This window comes from Papaver somniferum, chromosome 2 (assembly GCF_003573695.1).
Source record: "Papaver somniferum cultivar HN1 chromosome 2, ASM357369v1, whole genome shotgun sequence".
NCBI lineage: Eukaryota > Viridiplantae > Streptophyta > Magnoliopsida > Ranunculales > Papaveraceae > Papaver > Papaver somniferum.
This window is the reverse complement of record NC_039359.1, coordinates 63,271,858-63,279,038: the sequence shown is the minus strand read 5'-3', so window position 1 is coordinate 63,279,038 and position 7,181 is coordinate 63,271,858. Positions and strand designations below refer to the sequence as shown.

At 36.3% G+C, this 7,181-nt stretch overlaps 1 long non-coding RNA gene, 2 other non-coding genes and 1 pseudogene across 3 annotated transcripts; all 4 read right to left on the bottom strand.

The window, feature by feature from the left end:
• Positions 1–1,870: 1,870 nt before the first annotated feature.
• LOC113347844 lies at positions 1,871–6,549 on the bottom strand. Its single transcript, XR_003359291.1, has 3 exons — positions 6,329–6,549; positions 3,369–3,537; positions 1,871–2,430 (listed from the first exon to the last, which is right to left on the bottom strand). It is a non-coding gene; the product is annotated as an uncharacterized LOC113347844 (long non-coding RNA).
• LOC113354919 lies at positions 2,190–2,278 on the bottom strand. Its single transcript, XR_003362111.1, has one exon. It is a non-coding gene; the product is annotated as a small nucleolar RNA SNORD96 family (small nucleolar RNA).
• LOC113354884 lies at positions 3,002–3,067 on the bottom strand. The gene has a single exon (XR_003362087.1). It is a non-coding gene; the product is annotated as a small nucleolar RNA U49 (small nucleolar RNA).
• Positions 4,705–4,824, bottom strand: LOC113354862 (annotated as a pseudogene).
• Positions 6,550–7,181: the final 632 nt, after the last annotated feature.

The following is a 7,181-nucleotide window of genomic DNA, read 5'->3' as shown; positions in this document are numbered from 1 at the left end:
TACTCTTGATCTCTAAGGATAGAGATGGATTGGGGAGAACAGAATTTCTTAGAGAGAAAAGATACTTTTTCTGATTAATTTTTCATAATGAGTTCTACAAACAGTAGAGGAATATAAAAGATAGGTTTGGTGTGCGCATGTGCCACTCACACGCAAGTCTCTACTAATCCTACTTAGCAGCTGTTATTAACTAATTAGTATTAATTATGATTAATTAACTAAACATATTACCAGATCCCCTTTAACTAGGTGGCCCTTGGCTAAACTTGGCAGCCGAAAGCTGGGTCCTGACACTTGTTGACTTGGAGAAACACAATTCATTTTGAAAGAGATACAAGGAAAACAAGATGAAAAGGTGCCATCGAATTTAGATGGTAGACCATGCTCGGGAAAAAAAATGGTTGTTGAGATCTCGAGCTTTAACACTCGCGAAAAACTGATCCATATGCAGACCTGTTGCTTAGTTATCTAAAGCAACTAATACTAACAACTATCATGGCGTTTCACAATTAATTGAAATCACTAGTACATTCTTTCTTTTGGGTAAATGGGCAGAGGAAAAGACGAATGACTTCGGTTTTCGCAGTGCGGCTATAGTTCGTACACAGATCTTAATTTGGAAGAAAAAATACCTCCTTATCTTGCTAAAGGATTTGGAGAGGAAGATTTCTGAGAACGGAAAATGAGTCATTTATCCAAATATTTTTAAAACATGGTTTAAATGGACGAATAAAAATTATTATGGGTGAAATGAACACCAAAAAAATAGCAATGATGGAACTGACTTAAACTTAAAATAATAGCAAGGATGAAACTGGATGTATCCTGATGTAAATTAAAAATAAGAAAAAGTGTTTGAAAATAGGTAGGATGAAACTATTTACATCCTGGCTGTTTTTACATTTTTGTCCATTTAAACAGTATCAAAATCTAAATGTCTTTTTCACCCAGGAATTATTGATTTTGGTCTTTTTAACCAATTTTGTGTCCTGGGAAAGCTGCTTCTTGCTTAAGTATACAAGAGAAGGTGTTATACTTGGTGGTGGCAGTTGAGGCTTGACAGGGCTAGCTTACTAATAAGAGATTGGCGCACTTTCTTTTCTACTGCTATATCCAGGCTGCATTTAGTTTTATGCTTTTATTCCTTTAACTCTGTCTCTCCTTCTTCTCTCTGATCATTTTTTCTTACACCTCTGTTTTGCCATTTTCAGCATGGCATTCATTAGTAACCTACTGTAACTCTCATCACAACTCACAAGTGGAAGACTAGGAAACTTCCTAGTTGCCACATGAAGGATAGGGACTCTGTTTGGATATACCACATGTAGAGAAGCAAAAACAATTTGCTTGTGCTTTTAAAAGTCATTGTGCAATTGTATTTCCAAACCAATTGGTAACTTCTAAAAGTGTACCCAAAAAGTCCTTTAAGGTTACTGATGGGAATCTTCACTGATGTTTTACTTGTTAGTGTTACTAGTAACTTTTTGATCAGAAAATAAACTTTCTATGAATTTCACCCAAGTACCTAAGGTAGGTGGGCCTAAAGTCTTTTGTTCTTGTAGAATGTCCGGTTGAAGGCCCAAAATAAATCAATGAGGAACATAACATTTCTGCAAAATTGAAAGAACCTGCTCCCCGACCAGACGAGTTCTCAATGGTCCAAGCAACTATGATGAAGATGTTTCAAGCAAGCACCTACCAAAAGAGGCAACCACCCATCCAATTGCAGCAGCAATTGTATTCCACCTGCAACCTGCCTCTCTCTCCGCAAAATGGGTTCTGCAGCTGGGGATATTCTGATGCTGATAATATAACAACCATCTATCTGCCTTTGATACAAAGGCAGGTAGTGCATGACCTGGTCCTTGCAAAAAATTTCAGAACAAGCTCAAGAAGTGGGTGATGTCAACTAAACATCGAAAAAGAAAACGTAAATGCAAATAGCTTGAAAGCAATTCATTAAAGAATGCATACACATTTTCATTTCTGCTGTGCAGTAGACAACCCAGTCCAAAATGCAGTCTTTGCAAAATGTTTCTCAGTAATATCATACTATGATTTAATTCAGCACACAGATATCAAATCAGGATGCAAACCATGGAATTTGCCAAGGCTCATTGCTGGTCATCATACTTAGGATACCAAGTAAGCAAGCAACCAGTTCAATACAAAGTGCAGCATAAAATTAAACGCCTCAGAATTGCAGAATGTCACCAAGGCATTAAGCCATTCAGTCCCGAACGATGGTGTTCTCTATATTCGATATCCTCATAGGTATATATATACTGTTTGTTAAAAAGAACATGACAAAATGTATGTCTCATGGCCACAACGCAGCTCCCCGAGGAAATGGAATATGAGACCACTTAAAATGGAGATTTTTCAACCGTCAACATCTCAGGTTCTATTTACGACGTTTACAAATGGATCCTGCAAACATAACAGGTTTGCTAAAATCTATGAAAAAGAGAATTTTTGCCAAAATCTCCACCACCAATATCATACAAGTAACAGATTGCTATAAATCAGATAAACTACAAACATGCCCAGTAAAATATGGGGAATATCATCACGCACGGTGAATACAAACATCAATTTCCAATAATTTCAATCCTGATTTATGCCGCTGCTGATTTTGTTCATACTAACAAAGCATGATGATAATTTCCTCTCACCTAATTAGGTACTCCTTTTCAGAGATATCATCATACAACATCCGAATCAACAGTGAAAATCCTAAAGAGGACCAAAGCATGATTTCACATACTGAATACAATTCCCATTCCAAATCACCCACACAACAAAAGAAACTAGGAAAAGAGCCTACAATACCGAGATAAATCAGAAGAAAAGAGATAAATACCCTCGGATTCCCTTTCCAAATCATACACACAGCAGAAAGAAACGAAACAACCACCACCGTCAATACTAATCTAAAGAAATTTGAAAATGGATCCAAATTTCAATAGAAGTTTCTTGGTTTAATAGGAAGAAATGAAATCAAACTGCTGCATTTGAGAGTGTCATACATCACTTCCTATCTTTTGGGTTTGCTTCCTCATCGGGAGTAATCATTCAGTCTCAAAATCAAAAAAGTTCACAAAACAGAATGAAAACAAACATTAATCAGAATGAAATTCGAATGAGAAATCTCAAGTATGAACAAGAAACTAGGTTCTCCATGTTAGTAAAGGGAAAGTGCTTCCAAGTTCCCTGTCCTACACCATATTCAAGATATGTTAAATGCAAATACTATAATAATCAAATCAAACCATCACTTGCATGCATAACAAGTTGCTACAGAACACAATAAGACAAGCATACATGCTACAGAACACAAACACAACAAGATGCAGATGGGAACATACCTAGGGGGTATACCTTATGAGCAGGCATCGAAGTGATATCTTTGTGTTCTCTGAACAAGCTCAAGAAGTGTGTAGTGTAATGTAAACAGCCACTCATGTTTCATCGGAATTCTTCTTCTGATGTGCAGTCAACAACCCAACCGAAAGCAGTATTCAAGAAAAGTTTCTCCTTATACAGTTATATCACAATAAGGTTTAAATCAGCATACAGCTTCCTATCAAAATGTGAGCAACCTAGGAATTTGCAGAGGTTATGGTCATAGCAAATTTGACTACCATCAAAATCGCTCGGACAAAATTGAACAAAATGCTAATGTGAATATAAAAGTGCCACAGCGTACTTGTATGCTATATGGAATCAAGCCAACAGGATAGTTAAATACCAAGCAGTTGGTTACTAGTTGCCAATAAATTTAAGAATGTGAACAACAAAATTAAAACCTACAAGCCTCGGAATTGCAAAATATGTCACCAAGGCGTTAAGCCATTCAGTTCTGAAAGATGGTGTTCTAAACCACTATTTGTTAAAAAGAACATAACAAAGCTCCCGAAGGCAATGGAATATGAGACCACTTAAAATGGAGATTTTTCAACCGTCAACATCTCAAGTTTTTTCTATGACGTTTAGAAAAGAATTTTACATACATAACAGGTTTGCTCCATTTTATGAAGGGGAGAATTTTTGCCAAAATCACCCCTGTCGACACCATACAAGTCCCAAAATCAGATAAACTAGAAACATACACAGTAAGATAATGGGAGGAATATCATCACGCGTGGTGAATACAAACAACAAAGTTACAATAACTCCAATCCTGATCTAGGCTTAGGCCTCTGCTAATTTTGTTAGTACTCACGAAGCATGATGATATTTTCCTCTCACCAAATTTAGAACTCTTTTCCAGCGATATCATCATTAATAATCAACAGTGAAACTCCTAAACAGGACCAAAGCATGATTTTACAGAATAAATACATTTCTCTTTCCAAATCACACACGGCAAGAGAAACTAGAAAAGTCACGAGAATTAGAGATATAAATACCCTCAGATTCCTTTGCCAAATCATACACACAGCAGAAAGAAACGAAACAGCCATCACCGCCAATACAAATCTAAGGAGATTTGAACTCATAATCAAACAGATCGAAAATGACTACAAATTTCAATAGAATTTTTTGGTTCAATAGGAAGAAACAAATCAAACTGCTGCGTCCTATCTTTTGGGTTAGCTTACACATCAGGATCAATCACTCAGCCACAGATCAAAATACAAACAAACAGATGAAAATCGAAGGAGAAACCTTAACTATTACAGTCAAGAATTTTGACTTAGAAAACATAGTGCTGTTATTAAACTCCGGTCTCGTTAATTACGAAAGAAGAAGCTTCTGCAACAGCCAACAAGACAGCACACTCTCTATGAGTTGTTTCAGTCTTCATGTTCACCAGTTATCCGAACACACCAGTTAACAGGACATGGAGAATATTTGAAAGTTGAAACTCATAACGATTATTACAGGCCAAATCAGTATAAAAAATGCCATAATGTCTCAGTTAGATCCATAATCCATTATGGTCATACGAATATAGGCTCCCCAAGAGGTTCTCCCTGTAAACAGGGTCTCAGTTCCACTACATAAGATTGAACTCACAATGATAAGAAAACAAAAGTATTCTTTGGAAATTAATAATAAAAATTTTCAAAATTAGTTTCTATAGGTTTAATGGAAAGAAATGAATCAATTGGGGTGTTTAACATAATGAAAATCAAACAACAATTCTTAGCATCAATAATGAAACTAGGTTTCTCTAAAATGGTAACTGATATTGGGGCATGAGACGCATGACAGTATCAACACTACAACTATTGGTAGACGCATAAGACAAAGCAATTTGTTACTGCAGACCAAAAGGAACAAAAAACAGTATCCACACTCCAACTATCGGTAGACGCGTAAGACAAAGCAATTAGTTACTGCAGACCAAAAGGAACAAAAAAATTTAAGTTACAACCCTAACAACTGCAGAGTATGTCACCAAGGCGTTAAGCCATTCAGTCCCTAAAGATGGTGATCTTTATAATTCAATATCTTCATAAGCTATATATCAAACCATGCAACTAAATTACTGAATAGATGTACCATTCTATTTAGTCTTCCAAGAGAAATGCACCAAGAGAAATCCCTTGGAAACCCCTTAAATACTTACAAGTATTTATGTCTGCCAAAATGCATTAGGGTTATAGCTTATGAGCAGAGCAATGAAAAACCTATGCTAACAACAATAATACATCTATAGTGAAACAACAAAATTTAACCTCCAGTCTCTTTTATTGTGAAAGAAGAAGCTTCCGCTAGACAACGGACACTCTATGGGTTGTTTCGGTCTTCATGTCCACCAGTTACCCGAACACACCAGTTAACAGGACATGGAGAATAGTTGAAACTCAAAACATGATACGGGAGAAAAGTAAACAATTACCAAGAAGTAGCAAAGACTCACAAAATAAAATATAACATACAGGCCAAATCAATTATGAAACATGCCATAATGCCCCAGTTAGATCCATTATTGTCGTACGAATATAGTTTCCCCAAGGGGTTCTCCCTGTAAACAGGGTCTCAGATCCACTACATCTCAACCTTAACGCAATAGCTTGAAACGGGATTACCTCCTTTTGTAACTCCACTTTCATTAAAGTAATGAACTGGGATCATTCCCTAGCTACAGATACTCTTCCTATGCAGTAACACGTTAACAAAGAGATAACAAAATGTGGCTTCCCTATATCCACATGACATACACCTTAAGCCAATGCAACATAATTTCTAAAGGAAACATATTGCCCTATTTCTTTCAAAATGTTGAATAGAGGTCCCAATGAACACAATCACCTAATTATAATTAGCCTAAGATACACAATTTCTTAAGCAAAAAGTACATGGAATAAAGTTGTACCTTCACACAGCTCCAATCATCTTCCCTTCTCCACTGAAAGCCATTAATAACCCATGTTCCCAAATCCTATCCAATGAAGTAACAACATCAAAAGCAGAAAACCCATGTTCCCAAAGAGATGTAGAAGATGAATTGAGAGAGATGAAGGAGACCACCTAAGAGTATTAAGGAGATCTAGGGTTTTTCAATTCTCCATTTTGTTTGCTCCGTCGAAGAAAGAAGGAAAATGAAAAAGAAAGAAATTTTCGTTTCAAAAGATCGAGGACATATTAATCCTTTCAGCTGACTCAGATGTTAGGTCGCGTTAGTCAGGGTACCTGACTCCAGGGGGGGGGGGGTCGAGTGAGGGGGTTGGTAACGAGTCAGATCGTGAGTCAGGTGTGGTAAAAAAGTAAAAAAAGAAAAACCGTCTTGACTCTAACTCGTGACAAGTCAGGGATTGAATCAGATTCAGAATCTGAATTGGAAGAAACGGCTAACCGTTTTTATTTTCTTTCTAAAATTGTACCCAAACCAATTTCTAGCTTTTCGTAATTTCTTGTAATGTAATTCAAACGCCCTCTACATTTTTTACCACTTTATTTATTACCCACTACTTAACATATAATATCCTTGTCTTTAAACTTTATCATGATTCTATTACTTATATAGATTTGAATTAAAAATCAATAAAACGAATCCACCCCCAACCTATTCATCTTGAATTAGGCATCTCACACAACTCTATCATTTGCACCTTTGTTCTACCTCGATGTACAACCAATATTTGTTGTACTCACTTAATAAAATTCCCTATATGATGAAAGATAAGATGTTTAATCGCAGAAATGAGGATGCCAGTTGTTCCACTATG